Source organism: Aquarana catesbeiana, linkage group LG01 (assembly GCF_042186555.1).
Source record: "Aquarana catesbeiana isolate 2022-GZ linkage group LG01, ASM4218655v1, whole genome shotgun sequence".
Taxonomy (NCBI): domain Eukaryota; kingdom Metazoa; phylum Chordata; class Amphibia; order Anura; family Ranidae; genus Aquarana; species Aquarana catesbeiana.
This window is the reverse complement of record NC_133324.1, coordinates 115,538,643-115,565,080: the sequence shown is the minus strand read 5'-3', so window position 1 is coordinate 115,565,080 and position 26,438 is coordinate 115,538,643. Positions and strand designations below refer to the sequence as shown.

The 26,438-nt window shown below is 45.8% G+C and overlaps 1 long non-coding RNA gene across 1 annotated transcript; it reads right to left on the bottom strand.

Moving 5' to 3' along the window:
• Nucleotides 1-6,250: 6,250 nt before the first annotated feature.
• Nucleotides 6,251-7,621, bottom strand: LOC141108471 (uncharacterized). The gene is made up of 3 exons (XR_012236105.1): nucleotides 7,451-7,621; nucleotides 6,741-6,879; nucleotides 6,251-6,656 (listed from the first exon to the last, which is right to left on the bottom strand). It is a non-coding gene; the product is annotated as an uncharacterized lncRNA (long non-coding RNA).
• Nucleotides 7,622-26,438: the final 18,817 nt, after the last annotated feature.

Below are 26,438 nucleotides of genomic sequence, written 5' to 3'. Positions count from 1 at the left end.
TTGTTGGTGCTCGCTCCTCTCCCCTGTAGCAGCCACTCACTGCTAGGGAAAGGGAGCTGCAGGATCACATGATCCGACCAAGCAGATTAAAAATAGGCAAGGACACACACCTTTTTATACAAGTTAGGCAGCATAGGGGAACATAAGGGGATAGGAGGGAACATGCGGCTTTTCTTCCGCTTTAGCTCAGTGTTATTGTTTGCTTCTGCCTGCTGTTAGGGAGTGCCTACCTGGCAAACCATTGAGAAGTTTACAGCCAGTGGTGCATGCTGGAGAAGGGTGGTGCTTGCCAGGCTCTGCCTTTGCCTAAGGAGGTGCATGCTTCTGTGATTCTTTCCTCCCAGGCCTGCTGCTTGGTGTGGGTGTGCTGTGCTACAGAGAGGCCCAAACCTGGGGCTTGAAACTTTCAGCTGTCCTTCTGGAGGGTTTATCCAGGGGAAGTGAACTGGATGGTGAAGAGCTGGATTGGAGCCCCAGGGGTGAAGACTTTGCTGCTGAAGAGTGTCCTGGAGAGCTGGGTAGAAGCTACTGCTGGTGGACATTGCAGGAAGACCTGGTGGTTCACCCAAGGTGTAAGTGTGCTGAATTGAAGCTGCTCTACAATCTGAATAAATCAGAGTGGATGTCTGGAATAAATGTCCATTTTTCTGCATTGACTGTAAGTAGTTTATTGGCTTTAATAAAACTTGAGTTGAAGTTACCCTGAGCATTTGGCTGCAAGTATTGTAATTTAGGCTTGGCAACGTGAGGCTGACAAAGTACAGCACATCAAAACCCAGAGAGAGTGAGGTGGGATCTTAAATAGTCCGCTTTGCAGGGTGTAGATTGCAGGGAGGATGAGGATGGTGAAGCGCCAGAGCCTGTGACAAGCCGCGCTGCAGCTTTACGATTCCCATCCAGTGTCCGCAATGATGGGAAACGGCCCTGCAGTGAAAGGAGTGCAGCTCTCATACCATTCATAGCACGCACGCTCAGAAACGCGTTGCACTATAGTGACATCACAGCCCGAGCCACGCTGTTTGCCTTCCAAGCCTCATTCTGGATCCTCACCGCACTGCCGTTTCCTATCATTGCGGACACCGGATGGGAATCGTAAAGCTGCAGCGCGGCGGTTTTGATTTGCTGCACTTTGTCAGCAACAAAGAGGACTTGCTGTGACCTGCAGTTCCACCTTATCCTCCCTGGGATCTGATGTGCTGCATCCTCCAAGTCAGAAGCGGACTCACTGTGACATGTAGTCCCACCTCCTCAGCCCAGAGAGGCATCCAAATTCAACTTTACTTCTTTTCATGTGAGTGGATATTGTTTTTATAATAAATTGTTTATGATATATACTCAGAGGTGCTCCTTTCCTTGTTTTTTTTACTTTCCTCAACCGTCTTCCCACTGATGTTCCAATGATGTCATCCATTTGACCCCCTATACAACTACCAGGATTAACTTATAGACTTCATTTTGGCTTCACCTTATATGCATTTCTGTATATATTATTATTTTAATGTGCTTCATTCATTTTTCACTCATCACCTTGGTGGATTTATTTTGTTACTTCACTGTTTATTTTTACATTTATAGTTATTATATGTGTATGTATTTCTTATCACTCATATGGCCTCTTATCACTTAGTGACTGTTCTTATTAGCGCTGCACTTTTACCAGTTTTTATTTGTTTGCAATTGTCTTTTGCTGTGCTGGCTGCTTTGTACCATTTAGAGCGACAGCACTGTATTGCACTTTTATTTTGTATTGCCCTTGTAGATTTAATTAACCTTTTTTTTTCAATTAAGTCTCCTTTAAGGGGGTGTGGCAGGGGACGTGTCCTATGCCTACATACGTTTTCTAGCAGGTGTCCCTCATTCCCATCTCAAAATGTTGGGGGGTATGGTGTGACTTCTAACAGAAAACCTATCAATGGGTAAGGGGGTGCTACATAATATATATGATACAGTTAAAGAATTGAAATACTCATGTTTTTATGACGGTTTTGTTCATGTTAAGTGTAAAGGTTAATAGTCACTTCACAAATCCTTGGCTAAAGCTAATTAGGCTGTGTTCTCTCTGATCACACCATGGGCTGAGCTGATGTCACTAACCTGCTGTAAAAGATATTATTCCTCTCTACAAATACGGTAATAAGGAAGAAAGTACACAAGAGAGGACATAGGAGGCAAAGGTACAACTTTCTTTCTGTGATCTCACTACTATTTATCCAAGAATCACAGACAAGTACAAGGGATTGTCGTGTCTGTTATAACCTTTTGAAAAAACATTCTACTTGAACAAAGTAATAAAACAGCGTACACCTTTAAACAAAGTAATACATTTTTTTTAATATAATTTTTTGCAAGCTGCAAACCACATTAAAAAACCTTTTATTATTTTATTCAATATTTTGAACGCAGGTTTAAAGCGATATTAAACTCCGCTAAAATATTTTTATATACTGGCCCACTGCAGGTTTATACCATAATGTGTTATGCTGCATACACATGATCGGACATTGATCGGACATTCCGACAACAAAATCCATGGATTTTTTCAGACGGATGCTGGCTCAAACTTGTCTTGCATACACACGATCACACAAAATTGTCGGAATTTCCGAACGTCAAGAACGAGGTGACGTACAACACGTACGACGGGACTAGAAAAGGGAAGTTCAATACCAAGTGCGCCACCCTTTGGGCTCCTTCTGCTAATCTCGTGTTAGAAGAAGTTTGGTGAGAGACGATTCTCGCTGTTCAGACTCGTGCTTTTCAGAACGTTATTACTGCTCTTCAGTATGTGCTTGTTGGTTTGTATCTGGTTTTCAATGCGTGTAGTCAGTTCATATCTGTTTTTTCAGTGCGTTCTGTTAGTTCGTTCTGACCAGACATGAAGCCATGTTGCTGGTACATACTCGTCGTAGAGTTCGTGCTGTGCAGGGGCTTGGTGTTGGGGTTCTTACTTTGACCCAAGCCCAGTCCATGAACAGGGTGGGGAGGAGTTCATGGATGAAGAATTGGTTGCTCCAGCGTGACCAATTCTGTCATATGCCTTTGTTGCAGAGATCCGTGAGAATAATCCTGATAAATTCGGGAATTATCTCCGGATGACGGACCCCGTTTTTCACCGTTTGTTGGCTTTGCTGTCCCCTTATATTATGAAGTAGGACACCTGCATGCGGCAAGCCATCACTCCTGAACAAAGGCTCATCGCCACCTTGCGGTACTTGGTGACAGGGAGAAGTCTGCAGGACATCAAGTTCTCTACAGGCATTTCCCCCCAGGCTCTGGGGATCATTATTGCAGAGACCTGTTCTGCCATCATACAGGTCCTGCAAAAGGACTATATTAGGATAAGTTTTCTCCTTTAACATCACATTCTATGTATGTAATATTTGCTAATTGTATTGTATTTCTTTCATCATTCCCTAATTACCATGATTGTAATATGCTGTGAATGTCCCCTTTGTCCTCTTGCATGCTTGATTTTTTTTTAAGTTCCTTTTTTGTCCTTCATGCATATTTGCCTTCACTAACCTCCCAGCATGCTATCCTGGGCCCATATACACCTAGCCTAGTCACTTAACAATGTATTTTGTCATCTCCATAGTGGTGCTTTACCCTAAAAAAACCCTAAAATGTGTCCAAATGTTATCTGTGTGCTTAAATTCTTGCAGAGTGCCAGAGGCTTTTTTTTGGTTACCAAAATCATTTTAAACCCCTTCCCCCAACCACTAAGTCAAACGATACCAATCCTCTATCTGCTGTCAAACCCATACACACTATACCTACCTCTTTTGTGTTCATATTTATGGATAAATTCCCCAAAGCATGTAGTGAAAGGGCCTGCCTGAATACTTTCAAATGGTACTGTTTAAAGTTTTGTTCTCTTATTATCTTGATAGGTAATTGCAGAATGTAAAATATGCTTCAATTTGTACTTGTACAAAGTGTGTATTTTTATTTTTGTATTATGACACTTCTTACCTGTCCAGTGGGCTGCCAATAGTGTGAGTAAGGAGGGGCTGGCCAAAGTAACACACATTATTTATGCATTCAGCTCTCAATGAAGTGGAGACGGTTACCTGTCCAAAACATCTCCCCCCCCTAAAATTTTTACAATGGGCCATCAGAGGGGGGATGAATCGGATAATTGGACCTTATACTTTTGTCTTTAAATACTCCTTCATAAATGTTATACTGATGTTGGCCAAGAATGTTTGTGTCTAATCTGCTTGCTATGTTTATGTTCAAAATTACTATTTTTTTTTTTCTTGTTTGACTCCACAGTTTCCTTCAATGCCACAGGAATGGCAGACTGTGGCATCCCACTTTGCCGATTGTGGAGGGGCAATAGATGGGAAACACGTCCACATAGTCCCACCCCCCAACTCGGGGTCATACTATTATAACTATAATGCCCCGTACACACGGTCGGATTTTCCGACGGAAAATATGTGATAGGACCTTGTTGTCGGAAATTCCGACCGTGTGTAGGCTCCATCACACATTTTCCATCGGATTTTCCGACACACAAAGTTTGAGAGCAGGCTATAAAATTTTCCGACAACAAAATCCGTTGTCGGAATTTCCGATCGTGTGTATACAAATCCGACGCACAAAGTGCCACGCATGCTCAGAAAAAATAAAGAGATGAAAGCTATTGGCCACTGCCCCGTTTATAGTCCCGACGTACGTGTTTTACATCACCGCGTTCAGAATGATCGGATTTTCCGACAACTTTGTGTGACCGTGTGTATGCAAGACAAGTTTGAGCCAACATCTGTCAGAAAAAATCCTAGGATTTTGTTGTCGGAATGTCCGAACAAAGTCCGACCGTGTGTACGGGGCATAAGGGGTTTAATAGTATTGTGATGTTGGCGGTGGTGTAGGCGACATATGAGTTCCTCTATGTGGACGTGGAGAAGAATGGCCGGATGTCGGAGTCATCGCCCAGACGGAGTTCTACAAGCATCTCCAGAGTGGTGGCTTGGGATTGCCACCTTCGGAAGAGAATGTGGAAGGACTGCCATTTGTCTTTGTTGCTGATGAAGCATTTGGGCTGGGTGAACATCTGATGAGACCATTTCCCATGAGGACCCTCACCCCGGACCAGAGGGTTTTTAACTACCGGCTGGCCAGAGCCAGAAGAGTGGTGGAGAACGCTTTCGGGATAACGGCCAGTCGGTTCCACCTATTTCTGACACCAATCCACATGGCGGAATATAAATTGAACCATATTGTGCTTGCCTGCTGCATTCTGCACAATTTTCTTCAAAATAATACTACGAACTATGTGGCCTCAGTTGGGACTGAGGCCAGCTTTCCTGATACTTCAACCCTGGCGGCACTTGAAGCTGGCCATCCTGGCTTGCTCCCCAAAGCGCCCGCAAAGTGAGACAAAAATATCTGGAATACTTTGCGGGTAGGGGGGCCATTGATATGCCAGCAAATGTCTGAGACATTTTTTCAATAAATATTTTTTATAATCTGAAATAATATTTCATTTGATTTACTGCTTGTGTATCTTTTAGCTGTCTCCTAGGTTCTCCAATGGGCTTTTTTGGCCATTTTCTTTAATAGTGCAAACATAATTTGTTTGATACATGAGGTGACAATCTTTTCTTCAGCTAACTACTATGTTGTAGGTCTGCTACACACACACACACACCTTTTTTTGTTGTTAATGTATGCAATGCATTAATGCTAAAAATATTCATAATTGTAAGCAACATGAAGTAATTTTTGGGAGTCACGAAAATGGCATGATTGTTGGAAATTATAAAGTAGTTACTAAAGGAAAATCCACTTTGCACTACAAGTGCACTTAAAACTGCACTGAAAGTGTACTTGTAGTGTAAAGTGGATTTGCCTTTAGTACATAACCCCCATTGTCACTGTAAACACCAACTTACTCCAAAAAATGCTTTTGAGCATTGAAAGAAGAAGCCACCCAGTATCAAACTTTTTACTCAAAGCACATTCACATGTGCATTTATAAAAGGGTTTTTTAACAAACCAACATCTTTGTTGTATAACATTATTTTTTGTCACATTAATTAGAAATAGCCATTTTTGGTTAAACAGTCATGTTTCAAAGCATAACATACACAACTCAGGAACTTACAAAGTTCAACTTTGATTAAGTGAAGGCAATATCAGAGATTATTATGTCTAAACTGTGTTGATATTGCCTTCATCAGATGGGGTGATGTCACCCCTGTAAAAGCCAAATTGTGAAGATACACACAAATTGAGAGTCAAAATGGGGATTTCTCTCCCGATCCCATGCCTAATGTCAACATGTGCTCGCTCCCATCATGGGGGACCAATGGACGTGTTTTGGGGGTGCACCCACAAAACGCGTACATTGATCTCCCTGATGGCAGCTAGCACATGTTGACACACTGTGTGCATCTTCAAAATTTGGCTTTTAAACTACTTTAAAACATTTTTTTAAAAGCAAAAATACACAATAAAAAAGTGTAACATTTTTTGTGTGGTTTAGATTCTCCCTAACACATCAATGATGTTCTTCATTTTTTGTTGAACAACATTGATGTTTTGCTTAATATTTTCTAAATCGCGATTGCACCCCATTATCTCCCCGATGAGGATCTGGGCATTTTCACTTGTGAAATGAGTTTCTTCTTCCACAACATCCACATCACCTTAAAAAAAAAATAAAAAACACCATGTATTATAAATATGCAGGAACAGATCTCTTACCTGAAGCTGTGGTCTCAGACACTCACCTGTTGTGGTGACAATTTCGCCCACTTCCAAAACATTTCCCTCCTCATCCTCTGCTTGGTTTTTGGTGACTTCCCCTTCTTTCGGAGGTGGTGGGTCCCTGGTCCCTGGTGTCCTCAGTTGTTCCAAGTCTTTTCTCCCCTATGTGAATAAAAAAAGATATACTTAGCACACAGATATTGGAGGGCAGAAATAGGAATATAAAACATTGCTTGGAAGTGTCGTACAATTGTCTGTTTTGGCAGAGTTCCAAGCTGAAGACATTTTTATTTCCTTTCCAATGCTGGAAGACTTCCCTTTTTGGACAAGTTTCACACATGGAGACACCCCAAGTATCCACTGGAGCACCTGCATGGGACTCCCTAAAAAGGGTGTTCTTGTGTCCCACACTAGTGCTCCTGCGTCCAGATGTGTAAACAGCTGCTGAGTGTACTCTCCTTTACACTAAATCAACTTTGCATTTAATTCTAGTTACAAACCCATTTAGACAAAAAACTTCTCTTAATACAAATAGGCCTGAACAAATGTAGTTAACCTGCATGTGCCCAAAACAACGTATTTTAGTGGGCGAACGAACAATGTTTCCTACGACAGATTTATGTGCCCATGACCATGAAAGTTGCCATTTTAAACTGTACAACAGTAAAGAAAAGCACATGGAGCAGCATGCAAGTAATAATAATAATAATAGGAACACACGACAACTACTTACTTTTTAGAAGCACTCTCTTGATTCTTCTGTACTGATCGTGCTCCCTCAATTTCAGGTCTGACCATCGTTTCCTCAGTTGATCCTTGGATCGTCGTACCCCAAAATTCTTCTGCAGACTCTTCATAATTTTAGTCATGATCTTGGCCTTTCTCACATTTGGGTTTAGGCAGAGGCGGCTCTAGGCTTTGTGAGACCTTAGGCAAAACTTAGACATGAGGCCCCATTCATGCCCATAATGGGAAAAATAATTAAAGTGATAAAAAAATAACTGTATATATCAACTATATTAAGAGACCTAAATCCTAGGAAATTATGAATTCACAGTTTCTAAAATGTTCTCTAACCAATTATTCTTTAACCTCTTGCCGTCTGCGCTATAGCCGAGTGATGGCCACAGCGCGGACCTGAATTTCCAGGAGGCCGTCATATGATGTCCTCCCCTGTGCACGTGCCCTATTGGGCGCGCGCGGAGCGCACTGTGATCACAGAGTCACTGAGACTCGGGTGATCACCGATCCGAGTAAGGGGCCGCTCCCGGCCCCTTACCATGTGATTAGCTTTCAGCCAATGACAGCTGATCACATGATGTAAACAAAAGATCGGTAATCTTTTTTTTTTTTTCTCCACACGCTGACAGCGTGAGGAGAAAGAAAAGCCGATCACTGGCTCAGCTGCAAGGGACATCAGTCCCGAAGAGGAAGAGGCACATCTGCCTCATTTGTGCCACATTCCATTGCCACCTAACAGTGCCCACAGTGCCACCTATCAATGCCCACAAATGCTACCTATCAATGCCCACAAGTGCCACCTATCAATGCCCACCAGTGGTGCCAATCAGTGCCACATAGCAGTGCTGCCTATCAGTGTAACTGATCAGTGCCCATCACTGCCAACCATCAGTGCCCATCACTGCCACCCATCGGTGCTCATCACTGCCGCCTCATCAGCATACATCAATGAAGGAGAAAAATTACTGGTTTAAAATTTTTTATAACAAAATATAAAAAATAAAATTCGGTCTTTTTACATTTTTTTAACGAAAAATAAAAATCCCAGAGGTGATCAAATACCACCAAAAGAAAGCTCTATTTGTGGGAAAAAAATGATAAAAATTTCATTTGGGTACAGTGTTGTATGACCGCACAATTGTCATTCAAAGTGGGTCAGCGCTGAAAACTGAAAATTGGTCTGGATAGGAGGGGGGTTTAACTGCCCAGTAAGCAAGTGGTTAATCAAAATATCATTAAACAAAAAAAAAGGATATATATATATACTCTCTATAATCTCTATATCTATAATATAGATACAATTTGTGCAGCTGCTACTAACAATGTGTTTAGGTTATAACAAAAGTCAAAAAACATATTTCTCCATTTACATGAAGGTCAGGGTAATATAACCCAACACAGAGTTCCCCCTTACATCAGAGTCTGCAGGATTCCCCCTTACATTGCAAGGGGAAATTTTATGTAAAGGGGAATGCTGCAGATCATGATGTAAGAGGGAATGCTGCAGACTGGTGTAAGGGGGAACTCTGATGTAAGGGGGCTCTGGTGACCAGAGATCAACTTATATCAGAATGCACAGGATTCCCCTTTACATCAGGGTCCGCAGAGTTCCAACTTGCATCTAAAACAGGAACTCTGATATGGAGGCGACTCTGGTGACCACAGACCACCTTCCACAGAGTGAATGCACTAAGGTAAGGGGGGGGGTTACTGATATCAGGGGGAACTTTTAAATCAGTGCCCCTTTACCTTACTGTATTCACTCCCCTTTACATCAGTGATCCCCCTCAGACTGGCCTTGCAGCACTGTCACTTACCTCCTCTCAGGTGCACCTTGCACGGCTCAGTCAGATGGTACTCTCTAGGCTCCAGCTTGGTGGCTCTGGTTTCATCCTATATTATCCTCTCCACATTTTGCACACATGTGACTCCTCACGTGACCCCTGTCCCGGCAGCGCTCCCACTCTTGACTCCTCTGTAGACCTCCCCACAGAGACTGCAGACATGATACAAGAGATGGTCAGAGACTCTGCGGTTATGATACAAGAAATGGTCAGAGACTGTGCGGACATGATACAGGAGATGGTCAGAGACTGTACAGACATGATACAGGAGATGGTAAACGACTGTGCAGTCATGATACAGGAGATGGTCAAAGACTGTGCAGACATGATACAGGAGATGGTCAAAGACTGTGCAGACATGATACAGGAGACGGTCAGAGACTGTGCGGACATGATACAGGAGATGGTCAGAGACTATGCGGACAAAATACAGGAGATGGTCAGAGACTGCGCGGACATGATACAGGAGATGGTCAGAGACTGTGCGGACATGATACAGGAGATGGTCAGAGACTGTGCGGACATGATACAGGAGATGGTCAGAGACTGTGCAGACATGATACAAGAAATTGTCAGAGACTGTGCGGACATGATACAGGAGATGGTCAGAGACTGTACAGACATGATACAGGAGATGGTCAAAGACTGTGCAGACATGATACAGGAGATGGTCAAAGACTGTGCAGACATGATACAGGAGATGGTCAGAGACTGTGCAGACATGATACAGGAGATGGTCAGAGACTCTGCGGACATGATACAAGAAATGGTCAAAGACTGTGCAGACATGATACAGGAAATGGTTAGAGAATGTGCAGATGATATAGGAGATGGTCAGAGACTGTGCAGACATGATACAGGAGACGGTCAGAGACTGTGTGGACATGATACAGGAGATGGTCAGAGACTCTGCGGACATGATACAGGAGATGGTCAGAGACTGTGGGGACATGATACAGGAGATGGTCAGAGACTGTGCGGACATGATACAAGAAATTGTCAGAGACTGTGCGGACATGATACAGGAGATGGTCAGAGACTGTACAGACATGATACAGGAGATGGTCAAAGACTGTGCAGACATGATACAGGAGATGGTTAAAGACTGTGCAGACATGATACAGGAGATGGTCAAAGACTGTGCAGACATGATACAGGAGATGGTCAGAGACTGTGCAGACATGATACAGGAGATGGTCAGAGACTCTGCGGACATGATACAAGAAATGGTCAAAGACTGTGCAGACATGATACAGGAAATGGTTAGAGAATGTGCAGACATGATACAGGAGATGGTCAGAGACTCTGCGGACATGATACAGGAGACGGTCAGAGACAGTGTGGACATGATACAGGAGATGGTCAGAGACTCTGCGGACATGATACAGGAGATGGTCAGAGACTGTGGGGACGTGATACAGGAGATGGTCAGAGACTGTGCGGACGTGATACAGGAGATGGTCAGAGACTGTGCGGACATGATACAGGAGATGGTCAGAGACTGTGCGGACATGATACAGGAGATGGTCAGAGACTGTGCGGACATGATACAGGAGATGGTCAGAGACTGTGCGGACGTGATACAGGAGATGGTCAGAGACTGTGCGGACATGATACAGGAGATGGTCAGAGACTGTGCAGACATGCTACAGAAGATGGTCAGAGACTGCATACAAGCAGGAGAAGCGGACACGTTCGCTTTGAGCACCATTCTAGTAGATGTAGTCTCTGCAGAGTGCAGGCACCGGTGGGCCAAGTCTAGTGTGTGGTGTGGAGAACTACAACTCCCGCTATGTAATGTGGTGCCGGGACAAGATCATCCAGTGCCCAGGGCAAAGGTGTTAAACTGCACCCCACTCCCCAGGTGGAGTAGGGGCTGGGGTGCAGTTTGTAGCGACATGCACAGTTTAATAGCAGTACGCATTTTATCCTGCAGTAAAGCTTTGGGCCAAAAGTGATGTAGAAAAAATGTATCTGTGTGAGGAAAAATGCCAGTGTGTGTTGTGTCACTAGAAGGAATAGGTGCCCCTGCTTCTTTGGTGTGAGTCTAAAGGAAAGTAGGCACGGTTAGTTCGTTTTTTTTTTGTGCAGCTGGTGTGCGGAAGAAAAGATAAATGAACGGATTCACCCCAACCACACAAATGAGACAGATTGAGGAATCCTCCCCTTCTGTGCCATTGTATTCTGACAGTGGGACTCCCCCCAATGTCAGAATACACTGATCAGTCTGCAACCATTTCGCTTTGGCCGCTGATTGAAAGACAGTTTTCTAGCATGGCCATTCGACAGAAGTTGATCTACTGATTGATTTCTGTGGAACAGAAAGGGGGAAGGCCACACACAGACTGAAATTTGTCTGGTCCCTAGTGAACTGGCCAATTTTTGCTCTGTGTGCACCCAGCTTAAGGGGCTCTGTGTAATTGTGAAGAAGGAGCGGTGCATTTAGAGGGAGAGGGCAACTCTGGTGCAAAATTTTGTGTTCTATTGTCAACCTAAAATTCAGATTCCTTGTTATAGATTAGCAGCTACACACTGATATCCCAAAATTATTGATAATGAGTCACTGCAGAGAGGTTTTTTTTACATTTATAACTGCATATGTCACTGATCACAGGCTTGGGGCTTAATTCTAGTAGACCCTCACCTCCTTTGCAAGCAAAACACACAGCCTTTAGTAAATGTCCAGTAAAGTTTTCTGAGCCTGAGAGGTAGTGAAGTTTTCCTGATCTGTGATCTCATCAGAGTTGCAGGATACTGATAATTTAACCACTTCCCTACCCGTCTATAGACATATGACGTCCACAGATGGGATCTCCCATCCTGGGTGGACGTCATATGACGGCCTCGGGTTCCCGGCCGCCTAGGGGGCGTGCGCGCGCTGCCGCGTTGCTTGGGACCCGGTGCGTGTGCCCGGCGGCCGCGATGTCCGCCGGGCACCCGCGATTGCCCGTTAACCGGGCCAGACCGTGGATCTCTGTGTGTAAACACAGAGATCCACGTCCTGTCAGCTCAGAGGAGAGCGATCTGTGTTCTCAGAACAGAGGAACACTGATCGGTCTCCTCCCCTTGTGCGTTCCCTCCCCCTACAGTTAGAAGCATTCCCTAGGAAACACATTTAACCCCTCCCCGCCCCCTAGTGGTTAACCCCTTCACTGCCTGTCACATTTACACAGTAATCAATGCAATTTTATAGCATTGATCGCTGTATAAATGTGAATGGTCCCAAAAATGTGTCAAAAGTGTCCGATGTGTCCGCCATAATGTCGCAGTCACGAAAAAAAATTGCGATCGCCGCTATTACTAGTAAAAAAAATAAATAAATATTTTTTTTTTTTTAATTCCATAAATCTATCCCGTATTTTATAGACGCTATAACTTTTGCGCAAACCAATCAATATACGCTTATTGCGATTTTTTTTACAAAAAAACTGAGGAAAACATTTTTTTTTTTTTTTAAATTGGGATATTTATTATAGCAAAAAGTAAAAAATATTGTGTTTTTTTCAAAATTGTCGCTCTTCTTTTGTTTATAGCGCAAAAAATAAAAACCACAGAGATGATCAAATACCACCAAAAGAAAGCTCTATTTGTGGGGGAAAAAAGGACGTCAATTTTGTTTGGGTACAACATCGCACGACCGCGCAATTGTCGTTTAAAGTGCGACAGCGCTGAAAACGAAAAATTGGTCTGGGAAGGAAGGGGGTGAAAATGCCCGGTATTGAACCAGTTAACAGTAATCTGCAAGCACTGATTGCAGACTGACACAGCCAGGACGTTTTACAAATCTGGCATTGCTGACACACCTCACCTTACTAGCAGCTCCCATGGATTGAATGAAGATCTTGTGTGCTGGTCTGGGGAGAGCTGTGGTGACTGCTGGGCTGCACAGTGATTGGTGCTGCAGAGTGTACAGTGTGATGAACTTTCTTAGCCTTCTCCGCCCACCTCTCCTGCTGCTCAGACTGTGCAAGCATCCATCCAACCAGGCAAACCCGGGAGGATCATCCATCTCCTGTATAGGCACTGGTATGGCTGCAGCTATAGAGAGGAGGCACTCAGTGTGCACAGTGTACACAACCTTAGCTCAGGCCAATTCTCCTGCACTGAATGAGCGTAGTGCAGCTTGCAATCCAGCCCCCCCCCCACCTTCCAGCTCTGGTATCGGCTTTATGAGAAGGCTAGGAGGCAGTAGAGATCATGATCTGTTCTCGTGTGAGGGGGATGTTACAGCCGACACAGCTGGAACCTGTATGGCTTTACCCGCTGACCAGGGACATTACCCTCTCATTCACGTTCGGCAAAGTAGGCGGGTTTTGCGAGGCCCCTGTGACTGCGAGGCTTTAGGCCACCGCCTACTTTGCCTAATTAGAGAGCCGCCTCTGGGTTTAGGTACGGTCCATAATTCTCGTCACAGTCAGCCCTCTTCAAGATGTCCACCATCTCCACCATCTCTACAAAGGACATATTTGAGGACTTCAATCTCTTCCGGGATCAGGACGTTCGTGGCTCTGGGCTTTCCTCGTTGCTGCTGCTGTCTGCATGCACCTGCTGTGTCTCCGCCATGTTCTCTCCCCACTGCGCCAAAAGACAAGGGGCAGGGAATAGACTAGAAAGAACGTCAGGGGTGGGCAGAGTTTCACGCATGCGCAGTGTATATACAGCATAACACGCGTGCGTCGTACGTACGATCTGTGAGCAGAGGACGAAGTAACGGAAGCGATGATCGTTCTAACCAAGGTACAATTTTAACTTGGTGCATCACTGGCCCTATACTACTTATAGATTGAGGCCTATATCGGGTCAAGATTAGGAGAGTTTAGCCTTACATTATGGTTTGTTATGTGTTGTGTCTTGCAGAGAAAATGGATGGGTTCAAAGACCACAGCTTACTACCAATCTTCATAGACAAGTACAGGGAGCTGCCATGTCTGTGGCAGGTGAAACATCAACAATATAATAATAAAATAAAGAGTCAGGCAGCGATGGAGAAACTGCTGGAGTTGGTGAAGCCCACGGCAAATATCCCCTATTTAAAAACAAAAATTGGTGGCCTGAGGAGCACATATCTTAGGGAGCGCAAGAATGTCCAGGATTCCCAGAGATCAAGAGCAGCAGCAGATGACATTTATGTCCCCAGGCTCTGGTACTATGACAGACTGAATTTTCTGTCAGACCAGACTGAAGTCAGGCAATCACTCTCCAATCTTCCTTCCACCCTTCCTTCCACCTCAGCTGAGGCTTCCGACGCCCACCCCGGGCCTTCCAGCCAGGAAGAAGTGGAGAAGCCCGGCTTGAGCCAGGTATAGTATTGTTCTACAGATTTCTTTTAAAAAAATTAATGATGTTAACTAGATGTTATTAGTGATCACTAATTGCTGATTTAATAAAGTGCTTTACATATCAATAGACAGTAGTGGCCAAAAATGATTGTGACAAGAATGAAAAATGCTGGGGTCAGAATGACAGTCTATTTGTTAACATTCAATTTGCAACAGTCATGAGCTGAAAATTGAGTGTGATTGATGACCAAAAAACTCAAACTATGTCCCTTTTTCATACACAGGAAAGCCTCAGCCAGGAGGAGGGTGTGGAATGTGGCAGCCAGGAGGAGCCTGTGGAATGTGGCAGCCAGGAGGAGGCTGTGGAATGTGGCAGCCAGGAGGAGGCAGGGGTTAGTGGCACCCAGGAGGTGGCCGTGGCCAGTAGCCTGACAGAATCACAGGTCCCTCCCCTCCGCCTTCCACCAAAAAGGCCCAGGAAGGGGAGAAACGTGGAGGAGTCAGCACTCAGGCTGATTGGGGAGGCTTCTACGGCCCTCAGAACCACCCCCACTCTTCAAGAGGCCTTTCTCTCCATGGCTGCATGCAAACTGTAGGAAATGGAGAAGGGCCAACCAGGGCCGATCCTAGGGTCACCGGCGCCTGGGTGCAGAAATATTTCTGGCGCCCCCACATGGGCGTGGTCATCTTACCAACTCCTCCCCTTTACAAATATTTCTATGGCAACGACTCAAACACAGAGATGCTCCCTTAAGAAGTCTTTGTTACCCTAGGATCCTCCCATGATCTTTTAACAATAAAAAAATACAGGAAGAGAGTACACTAATGAGACCTGGAGGGGAGTCTCTCTGATGCACACAAAGAGGGCTTCTGTTAGAGAGTCTGTTAGAAAGAGCCCCCAGACATAATACAGGAGATGATCAGAGACTGCAGACATAATACAGGAGATGGTCAGAGACTGCAGACATAGTACAGGAGATGGTCAGAGACTGCAGACATAGTACAGGAGATGGTCAGAGACTGCAGACATACTACAGGAGATGATCAGAGACTGCAGACATAATACAAGAGATGATCAGAGACTGCAGACATAGTACAGGAGATGGTCAGAGACTGCAGATATTGTACAGGAGATGGTCAGAGACTGCAGACATAATACAAGAGATGATCAGAGACTGCAGACATAGTACAGGAGATGGTCAGAGACTGCAGACATGATACAGGAGATGGTCAGAGACTGTAGTTATGATACAAGAGACAGTCAGAGACTGCAATCATAGAACAGGAGATGGTCAGAGACTGCAATCATAGAACAGGAGATGGTCAGAGACTGCAATCATAGAACAGGAGATGGTCAGAGACTGCAGACATAGTACAGGAGATGGTCAGAGACCGCAGACATAGTACAGGAGATGGTCAGAGACTGCAGACATAGTACAGGAGATGGTCAGAGACTGCAGACATAGTACAGGAGATGGTCAGAGACCGCAGACATAGTACAGGAGATGGTCAGAGACTGCAGACATAGTACAGGAGATGGTCAGAGACTGCAGACATAGTACAGGAGATGGTCAGAGACTGCAGACATAGTACAGGAGATGGTCAGAGACTGCAGACATAGTACAGGAGATGGTCAGAGACTGCAGACATAGTACAGGAGATGGTCAGAGACTGCAGACATAGTATAGGAGATGATTAGAGACTGCAGACATGTTACAAGAGATGGTCAGAGATTGTAGTTATGATACAAGAGACAGTCAGAGACTGCAATCATAGAACAGGAGATGATCAGAGACTGCAGACATAGTACATTAGATGGTCAGAGACTGCAGACATAGTACAGGAGATGGTCAGAGACTGCAGACATAGTACAGGAGATAGTCAGAGACTGCAGACATAGTACAGGAGATGCCCAGAGACTTCAGACATAGTACAGGAGATGATCAGAGACTGCAGACATAGTACAGGAGATGCCCAGAGACTGCAGACATAGTACAGGAGATGGTCAGAGACTGCAGACATTGTACAGGAGATGGTCAGAGACTGTAGTTATGATACAAGAGACGGTCAGAGACTGCAATCATAGAACAGGAGATGGTCAGAGACTGCAGACATAATACAGGAGATGATCAGAGACTGCAGACATAGTACAGGAGATGGTCAGAGACTGCAGACATAGTACAGGAGATGGTCAGAGACTGCAGACATAATACAGGAGATGGTCAGAGACTGCAGACATAGTACAGGAGATGATCAGAGATTGCAGACATAATACAGGAGATGGTCAGAGACTGCAGACATAATACAGGAGATGGTCAGAGACTGCAGACATACTACAGGCGATGGTCAGAGACTGCAGACATAGTACAGAAGATAGCCAGAGACTGCAGAAATACTACAGGAGATGGTCAGAGACTGCAGACATAATACAGGAGATGATCAGAGACTGCAGACATAATACAGGAGATGGTCAGAGACTGCAGACATAGTACAGGAGATGGTCAGAGACTGCAGACATAATACAGGAGATGGTCAGAGACTGCAGACATAATACGGGAGATGGTCAGAGACTGCAGACATAGTACAGGAGATAGCCAGAGACTGCAGACATAGTACAGGAGATGGTCAGAGACTGCAGACATAATACAGGAGATGGTCAGAGACTGCAGACATAATACAGGAGATGGTCAGAGACTGCAGACATAGTACAGGAGATGGTCAGAGACTGCAGACATAATACAGGAGATGATCAGAGACTGCAGACATAGTACAGGAGATGGTCAGAGACTGCAGACATAGTACAGGAGATTGTCAGAGACTGCAGACATAATACAGGAGATGGTCAGAGACTGCAGACATAGTACAGGAGATGATCAGAGATTGCAGACATAATACAGGCAATGGTCAGAGACTGCACACATAGTACAGGAGATGGTCAGAGACTGCAGACATAGTACAGGAGATGATCAGAGATTGCAGACATAATACAGGAGATGGTCAGAGACTGCAGACATAATACAGGAGATGGTCAAAGACTGCAGATATACTACAGGCGGTGGTCAGAGACTGCAGACATACTACAGGAGATGGTCAGAGACTGCAGACATAATACAGGAGATGGTCAGAGACTGCAGACATAATACAGGAGATGGTCAGAGACTTCAGACATAGTACAAGAGATGGTCAGAGACTGCAGACATAATACAGTTGATGGTCAAAGACTGCAGATATACTACAGGCGGTGGTCAGAGACTGCAGACATACTACAGGAGATGGTCAGAGACTGCAGACATAATACAGGAGATGGTCAGAGACTGCAGACATAATACAGGAGATGGTCAAAGACTGCAGACATACTACAGGCGGTGGTCAGAGACTGCAGACATAGTACAGGAGATAGCCAGAGACTGCAGAAATACTACAGGAGATACTCAGAGATTGCAGACATAATACAGGAGATGGTCAGAGACTGCAGACATACTACAGGAGATGGTCAGAGACTATGGACACAAGTACATAATGGCCGATCGGCCCTCTCACCTGACCCAGCGATACAGCAACGGTTCCTCTGATCAGGAGTCAGCTCACTCTGAATTGCCCATGGTGACTCCGCTGGGTAGCACCCAGATCTGTATTCCTGCAATGACTCCATTCCTTTCTCTGCCAGGGATGGCGCTAGGCTGTGTGGCTTTCCCTCTGGTGGCGCAGGGCAGCGGGGTTCTCTCTCTGATGGTGTTCCCTCAGCACTGTCCTCTCCCTCTGGAGTCCTGGGTGTACTTCCCTGAAAGCTTTACCGGCTCCTGTATCTCTCTCTCTCTCTCTCTTTCCCATTCAGCTGAGCATGCTGTGTGGGCTGCAGTTTCCGTGTTACAGTGGGGCTGCCAGTCCTCGGGACTACATGTCCCACAATCCTCTTCTCTGCTCCTTTTTCTATTCTGTTTCCTCCCTGGTTGATATGAAGGCGGGGGAAGAAACATAGTGGGCAGCTGTGCTGGCCAGCACCGCTCACTAGTACAGCAGCGCGCAGGAGGAGAGGGAGGGGAGAAAGGAGAGCATTGGCTTCACTAGGGTTGGGGTCACCCCCCTTCCACCAACTATAGTTGCCCCTCAGTACAGACCCCCCTCCACTACATATAGACCCCCCTCCGGCAGTGCAGAACCCGCACTAAGAATAAACCCCTCCCTCAGTACAGACCTTACTCAGTACAGATCCCCCCCAGGTAACCCCCCCTCCATTAGTACAGAACCCCCAAGGACAGATCTCCCTCTCCATTAGTACAGACCCCCACAGGACAAACCACCCCTCCATTAGTACAGACCCCCCAGGACAGACCCCCCCATTAGTACAGACCCCCACAGGACAAACCACCCCTCCATTAGTACAGACCCCCCAGGACAGACCCCCCATTAGTACAGACCCTCCCTCCATTAGTACAGACCCCCCCTCCATTAGTACAGACCCCCCCTCCATTAATACAGACCCCCCTCCATTAGTACAGACCCCCCAGGACAGACCCCCTCTCCATTAGTACAGACCCCCCCCATCCATTAGTACAGACCCCCCCTCCATTAGTACAGACCCCCCCTCCTTTAGTACAGACCCCCCAGGACAGACCCCCCTCCATTAGTACAGACCCCCCCTCCATTAGTACAGACCCCCCAGGACAGACCCCCCAGGACAGACCCCCGTCCGTTAGTACAGACCCCCCTCAGGACAAACCTCACCCCTCCATTAGTACAGACCTCCCGACAAACCACCCCCCCATTAGTACAGACCCCCCCTCAGGACAAACTACCCCCTTCCATTAGTACAAACCCCCCACACACACACCACCCCCTCCATTAGTACAGACCCCCCATAAACCACCCCACCATTAGTACAGACCCCCCCTCAGGACAAACCTCCCCGCTCCATTAGTACAGACCTCCCGACAAACCACCCCCCCATTAGTACAGACCCCCCTCAGGACAAACCACCCCCCCTCCATTAGTACAGATCCCCTCCACCAACCACCCCCCCTCCATTAGTACAGAGTAGACCCCCCCCAAAAAACCACCCCCCTCCATTAGTACAGACTCCCCCTCCATAAGTACAGACCCCCCCTCAGGACAAACCCCCCTCCATTAGTACAGACCGCCCGATAAACTAACCCCCCCATTAGTACAGACCCCCTTCAGGACAAACTAACCCCCTCCATTAGTACAGACTCCCCCCCACAAACCTCCCCTCCTCTATTGGTACAGACTCCCCCCCACAACCCCCCCTCCTCTATTAGTACAGACTCCCCCCACAAACCCCCCCTCCTCTATTAGTACAGACTCCCCCCACAAACCCCCCTCCTCTATTAGTACAGACTCCCCGAGTCCCCCCACAGACCCCCCCCAGGACAAACCCCACCCGGGCGTGCAGCCGCGCCACCCGGGTGGAGAAGATCGTGACGGAGAGGAGAAAAATAAATGACAGGCACTGTACGCCGCGCGGCACGGACCGCCCCGCCCCCCAACGACGTCACTGCGCGGGTCTCTCTCCGAACAGAGAGAGCCGCTCCGATCTCCTCTGACAGGAGGATGGAGCGGGCGGGGACGGACTTAGGCAGGAAACACAGCGGCGGCGGAGAGAGCGGCCTGTGGACACCAAGATGAGGAGGAGGAGGGAGGGGAGCACCTCTGTGGTGCCTGGGTGAACTGCACCCTGTGCACCCGCCTAGGATCGGCCCTGGGGCCAACGCCTCTTATGTGAGGAAATCGTGTACCTCACACTAAATAAGGGTTTGAGGGGCGAAATCACCAACAAAACCCACCTGTGTGAGTTGGACCATCCTCCTCCTCCTCCTGCCACACCTCCAACACCTCAGCCACAGCCTGGATGTAAGCCTGGATGGAAGAGTGGAAGGAAGACAAGAAAGTGATGGCCTGGGTTCAGTCTGGTCTGACAAAAGATGCAGGCTGTGGTATGACCACAGCCTGGGGACATATATGTCATCTGCTGCTGTTCCTGATCTCTTGTAGTCTGGGACCAGATTGGGATCACTATTATAAGGACTCCTCAGGCGACCAATTTTGGCTGGCAAATAGTTGATGTGTGCCCTGGGGTACAAAGGCTTCGCCAATTTCACCAGTTTATCCAGCGTTGCCTTCCTCTTTATTTGGGTATGACCCCTAATAAAGGGATATTTATTTTTCAGAAATACTTGCCTATGTGTTTTTCTTCAAAAAGGACAGTTTGTTTGTGAGTAGGTAGGTACAATTCAACAATACAATGTCAAATTAACAAGGGACACCAATCAACCTCCTTGAGGTTAAAAAAATACCAGATAATAATGGTGTTGTGGTAACTTGACACACAAAATCCACCCAAAAAATTAGGGAGATCACCAAAAAAATATAGATTAAAACAGGATATCTTGATTAAAAAAAAAACAACAAAAAAAAATCACTATATAAACAAAAAAAAAACTTCTGGAGATGTGACGAAAATAAAAAAAAATTATATTCATGAAATCACAAGAAATAATAAAGAAATCAGTTTGTGAGAACACTGTGTGAATATGAGCAGCAAAACAACTTTGTTCTTCTAGCATTATAAAGAGGAAGAGAATGCGTTGCATTAAAAGATTTTTAAATTTGCAGCGTGACTAATGTGCTAGCTCCATTACGAACGGTAGTTTTACCAGACCGAGCGCTTCCGTCTCATAATTTATTCTGAGCATGCGTGGCACTTTGTACGTCAGAATTATGTACACATGATCGGAATTTGCGCAAACGGATTTTGTTGTCGGAAAATTTGAGAATCAGATCTCAAATTTTGTGCGACGGAAATTCTGATGGAAACTGTCTAGAGCCTACACACGGTCGTAATTTCTGACAACAAGCTCCGATCGCACATTTTACGTCGGAAAGTCCAATCGTGTGTACGGGGCATTAGTATGCACAGAACACTAGCACATTATGACAGACTTACCTATCAAAGGATGCCCTCCAGCACTGCGCTGTCAGTGCTCTAGTGTTTCCAACTTGCCCTGATATTCCTTTTGTGTTCACTCTGTTGGCCACTTGAATGGCCAGACCGCGATTATGTGTGCATGGGAGTCACTTCATTACAGCACAGAGCGGGTGACGTAAATATACTCTGAGCTGCGCATGCATTATCGCTGACAAGAAAGGGGAAGCATTTCTGTCATTTTAATGTAATTTCTGTTGTTTTTTTTACATTTCGAGTTCAATACCACTTTGTCCACTTCAGCCCTGGAAGGATTTGCCCCCTTAATGAGTGCGATATGGCACTGCGTCGCTTTAACTGACGGTCGCGCAACGCTGTACCAAAACAAAATTAACGTCCTTTTTTTTCCCACAAATAGAGCTTTCTTTTGGTGGTATTTGATTACCTCTGTGGTTTTTATTTTTTGCCCTATAAACAAAAAAATAGCGACAATTTTGAAAAAAACTATATTTTTTACTTTTTGCTATTATAAATATCCCCCAATTTTTTTTACAAAAACACATTTCTTCATCAGTTTAGGCCAAGATGTATTCTTCTATATATTTTTGGTAAAAAAAAAATTGCAATAAGCGCATATTGATTGGTTTGCAAGCTCACATACAGTGCTGCCAGCCTGTGCGTGAGCTGGTCGGCAAGTGCTTAAAAAGATAAATACATTTAGGACATCTATGTGTATGAATGATGCTAGTAAAATGCCTGTTAGAAATCCTACTTCCGAGGATCCTGAAAATCTCATATATTATACTGCATCCATGGATTTGTGTAGTTTCATACAGGCCCCCCCCCCCAGCTTTAAAAGAGAAGTACCGGCTCTCTGCTCTGCCCCTCCAGAGCTCAGTGGAGCGCTGGGCTGTGGAGGGGGAAGGAGCGCCTGGCTCTCATTGGTGCTCTGAGAGGCTGAGCCTAGTCAGGTAGCTGGGCGGATCCCAACATTATTTTCGGGATCCATGCAGGATTTGGACTGACTCAGCCGACTCAGACCTGGCATCAGCTGACAACGGACTTAAGCCCGCTGTTGGCTGAAACTGAGTCCAGGGGCGTACCTAGGGCATTTGGCACCCAGGGCGGATCCTATTTCTGGCACACCACCCCCCGACAAAACCACAGCGCGCGAAGCATGTCACATAAAAAGGAGCAGGAGCATCTTTTGAGCGACATTGTGTGATTTGCTGCGACTGCAGCTGAATTTAAGAAGGTTAGAGTATTGTAGTGGCAGGTTAGGGCCATATAGGGTATTATGGTGGCAGACTAGGTCTGTGTAAGGTATTATGGTGGCAGGTCAGGGCAGTATTGGGGATTTTTGGTGGCAGGCTAGGGCAGTATAGGGCATTATAGGGGCAGGTTAGGGCAGTAAAGGGTATCATGGTGGCAGGCTAGGGCTGTATAAGGTATTATGGTGGCAGGTCAGTACAGTATAGGGTATCATGGTGGCAGGCTAGGGCAGTATAGGGTATTATAGGGGCAGGTTAGGACAGTATAAGGTATTATAGGGGCAGGTTAGGGCAGTAGAGGGTATTATAGGGGCAGTGTTTAGAGCAGTATAGGGTATTATAGGGGCAGGTTAGGGCAGTATAGGGTATTATAGGGGCAGGTTAGGGCAGTATATGGTATTATAGGGGCAGTGTTTAGGACTGTATAGGGTATTACAGGGGCAGGTTAAGGCAGTATAGGGTATTATAGGGGCAGGTTATTATTATTATTATTATTATTATTATTATTATTATTAATATTAAACAGGATTTATATAGCGCCAACAGTTTGCGCAGCGCTTTACAACATGAGGGCAGACAGTACACTTACAATACAAATTAATACAGGAGGAATCAGAGGGCCCTGCTCATTAGAGCTTACAATCTAGAGGGGAGGTTCAAGTGGAAACAAAAGGCAATAACTGTGGGGGGTGAGCTGATGGAGAAAATGAAAATACAGTTGTTAGGTGTGGGTAGGATAGGCATCTCTGAAGAGAAGGGTTTTCAGGGATCGTCTAAAAGCTAATAGAGTAGGAGATAAGCGGACAGATTGGGGTAAGGCATTCCATAGGATTGGAGAGGCTTTGGAAAAGTCCTTGAGGCAAGCATGGGAGGAGGTGACGAGGGAGCTAGAGAGCAAAAGGTCTTGAGAGGAACGAAGAGAACGAGTAGGTTGGTATTTAGAGACTAGGCTAGTGATGTAGCTGGGGGCTAAATTGTGGATGGTTTTGTACGTAGTTAGTATTTTGAATTTAATTATTTGGCTGACCAAAGGTTAGGGCTGTATAAGGTATTATGGTGGCAGGTCAGGACAGTATAGGGTATTATGGTGGCAGGCTAGGGCAGTATAGGGTATTATAGGGGCAGGCTAGGGCTGTATAAGGTATTATGGTGGCAGGTCAGGACAGTATAGGGTATTATGGTGGCAGGCTAGGGTAGTATATGGTATTATAGGGGCAGGTTAGGGTAGTATAGGGTGTTATGTGTATTATGTGTGTTTTGCATGTGTTTATATGTGTGTGCATTTATATATATGTGTGTGAATTTATATATGTATGTGTGTGTGTTTTATATATGTGTATGTGTGTCTGTGTTTAGAAGTATGTATTCACATTTTATGTATGCGCGTTTAATCCTGACCCCCTATATGTGTACAATCAGAACTGATTTTTTTTCTTGCTTGCTCAAAGTACCAGCAATAAATGCCGTTCCTCTGAAAAGCGATCCATGCTCAGATCGCTTTTCAGAGGCATTTGACAGTCGGTAAAGAGGCAATATGTTGCCTCCTGACCATCTGTTTTAACCCCTTAAATGCATCATCACTGCATGAAATGCACACAGCTGCAGAGTGGTTGCAGTGCAGCCCCATTCACCTAGGGGTTCCCTGACTGAGGAAAGATTGAGAAACACTGGCATAGAGGAACCGATCTCTCCATTTTCCTCCTGCAGCCCCTGAATGCCTGAAGGAGGGAGAGGAGGAGAAGCAGGGGGAAATGGAGAAATCGGTTCCTTTATATGCAGCCACCCACTTGCGACCGGGCCCTGTTGTTCCGCCACCGGGCTCGGAGGAAAGCGCCCTGTCTGGGGGTCAGGGGGGCCCTTCATGGTTTCTTGCATCGGGCCCTGAAAGTTACGCCACTGGTCGGGATCCAAACATGTGCCTGGACCAGCACTCAGCTCAGCCTCTCAGCGAGCCACTCAGAGCCTGAGCTGACGGCTCCCACCCCCTCCACAGCCCTGTGCTCCAGTGAGCGGGGGGGGGGGCTCAGAGCAGGCAGCGTTGACTCACAGTCACCAGCTCTCTGCTCACAGAGCTCTGAGATCTGAGCAATCAGCGGTGTTTGATTGCTTAGTTCTCAGCCTTAGAGCCGTTGTTCTGTCGAGAAGTGGCCACTATCGAGAAGTGCCCGAGACGAATGGCGCATACGCCATACATGCACCGTACGGAACAGTACAACAGCTGATTTTACGATCAGCCGTCATGACGGTGAGACAGCACCTGCACACAATAGCCGATAGAAGAATTTTTTCTGTCAGATTGTGCCCCGTGCTCCCGTGTCGAGTTCATGTGGACAAGGGGCGGATTTCTACATGTTGTGGGCAGATTTATAAATGATGGGCAGTTGGGGGCAGCATTTTTTAAAGATGACCAGTGCTGCAAAACAAAACTTTTTATGCTAAATACGCCCTGCAAACCCGCCCATAAGTTAGCTAAACACGCCCCGCAAGCGTCCAGAAAGAATAGCATAAAAAGTTTTGTTTTGCAGCACTGCCCATCATTTATAAATCCGCCCACAACATGTAGAAATCCGCCCCTCGCCGACATTAACTCGCCGCGGGAGCACAGGGCAGAATCTGACAGAAAAAATTCTTCTGTCGGCTATTGTGCGCAGGCGCTGTCTCGCCGTCACAACATGCGCCACTCTTCCCGGGCACTTCTTGATAGCGAGCACTTCTCGACACACAACACTGGCAGGGAAACAATACCTAGGCAAGTATTATTCTAAAAAAAAAATTCCTATACTTCTCTTTAGATGGTTATGTAGGTAGGTGAAAGGAGAGACAGAGGAGCTGGGCTAGCTCAGATTAATTCGACACTTCCAGAAGAGGACATGTTCATGTCTTTTTTAGGGTGCCAGTCTGCCAGTGATGGATTTGACGGAACTCCCTAAAATCCCCTTATGCCTCTGTATGTAAACCCAAATGTCTGGCAGCATGCCTCACTGTATACACTTTTCTTAAGGCCAGCCTTCAGTCTACTGTCACTTTAAAATAGTTTGTTTGGGCCAAGCTGGTCCAAACTATTTCCTTCACGAATAGATGCACCTGCTATGAGCGCTGTATAAACAGTATGTAGTATTAGCTATATGCAGTATACAAAGCTGTATTCTTCCTGCAGTATGGGGACTTTCCATCTTCTGCCGAAACATAATCAAACCAAGCTGAGAGCTATCCATCCACTCACAAAAAACCTTGTATTTTCTGAGGTGGAGGTTGTGACGTCATCAGCCCACCTCTCCACCTCAAAACAAGCCTTGCACTTATTCAGAAAACACAAAACGTCCTGTGCAAGGCTGAGCAGCACTCAGTCCAGCTCAATTTTTAGCCCCAGTGTGTAAGGGGTCTTCGTTAATTCTCCAAAAATTCCAACATAGAGGGTGATCCTAACTATTCCAAGGACATAGGCAGATGGTGCGACTTGTCAAAGGGAAAAAACTCCTCCTCCTCAAGCCAAACTACAGAAATGTGTTTAGGGTGTAATTATTTCCTTTAATAAGCTTAAAAGCCCAACTCCAGGAAATTTGAAAATTCCTCCTTGCAGTGGAGCTGCACCCACACTGCAGAGGTTAACTGCTTGTATAGGTCTAGGGGGCATGGAAAAGAAAAG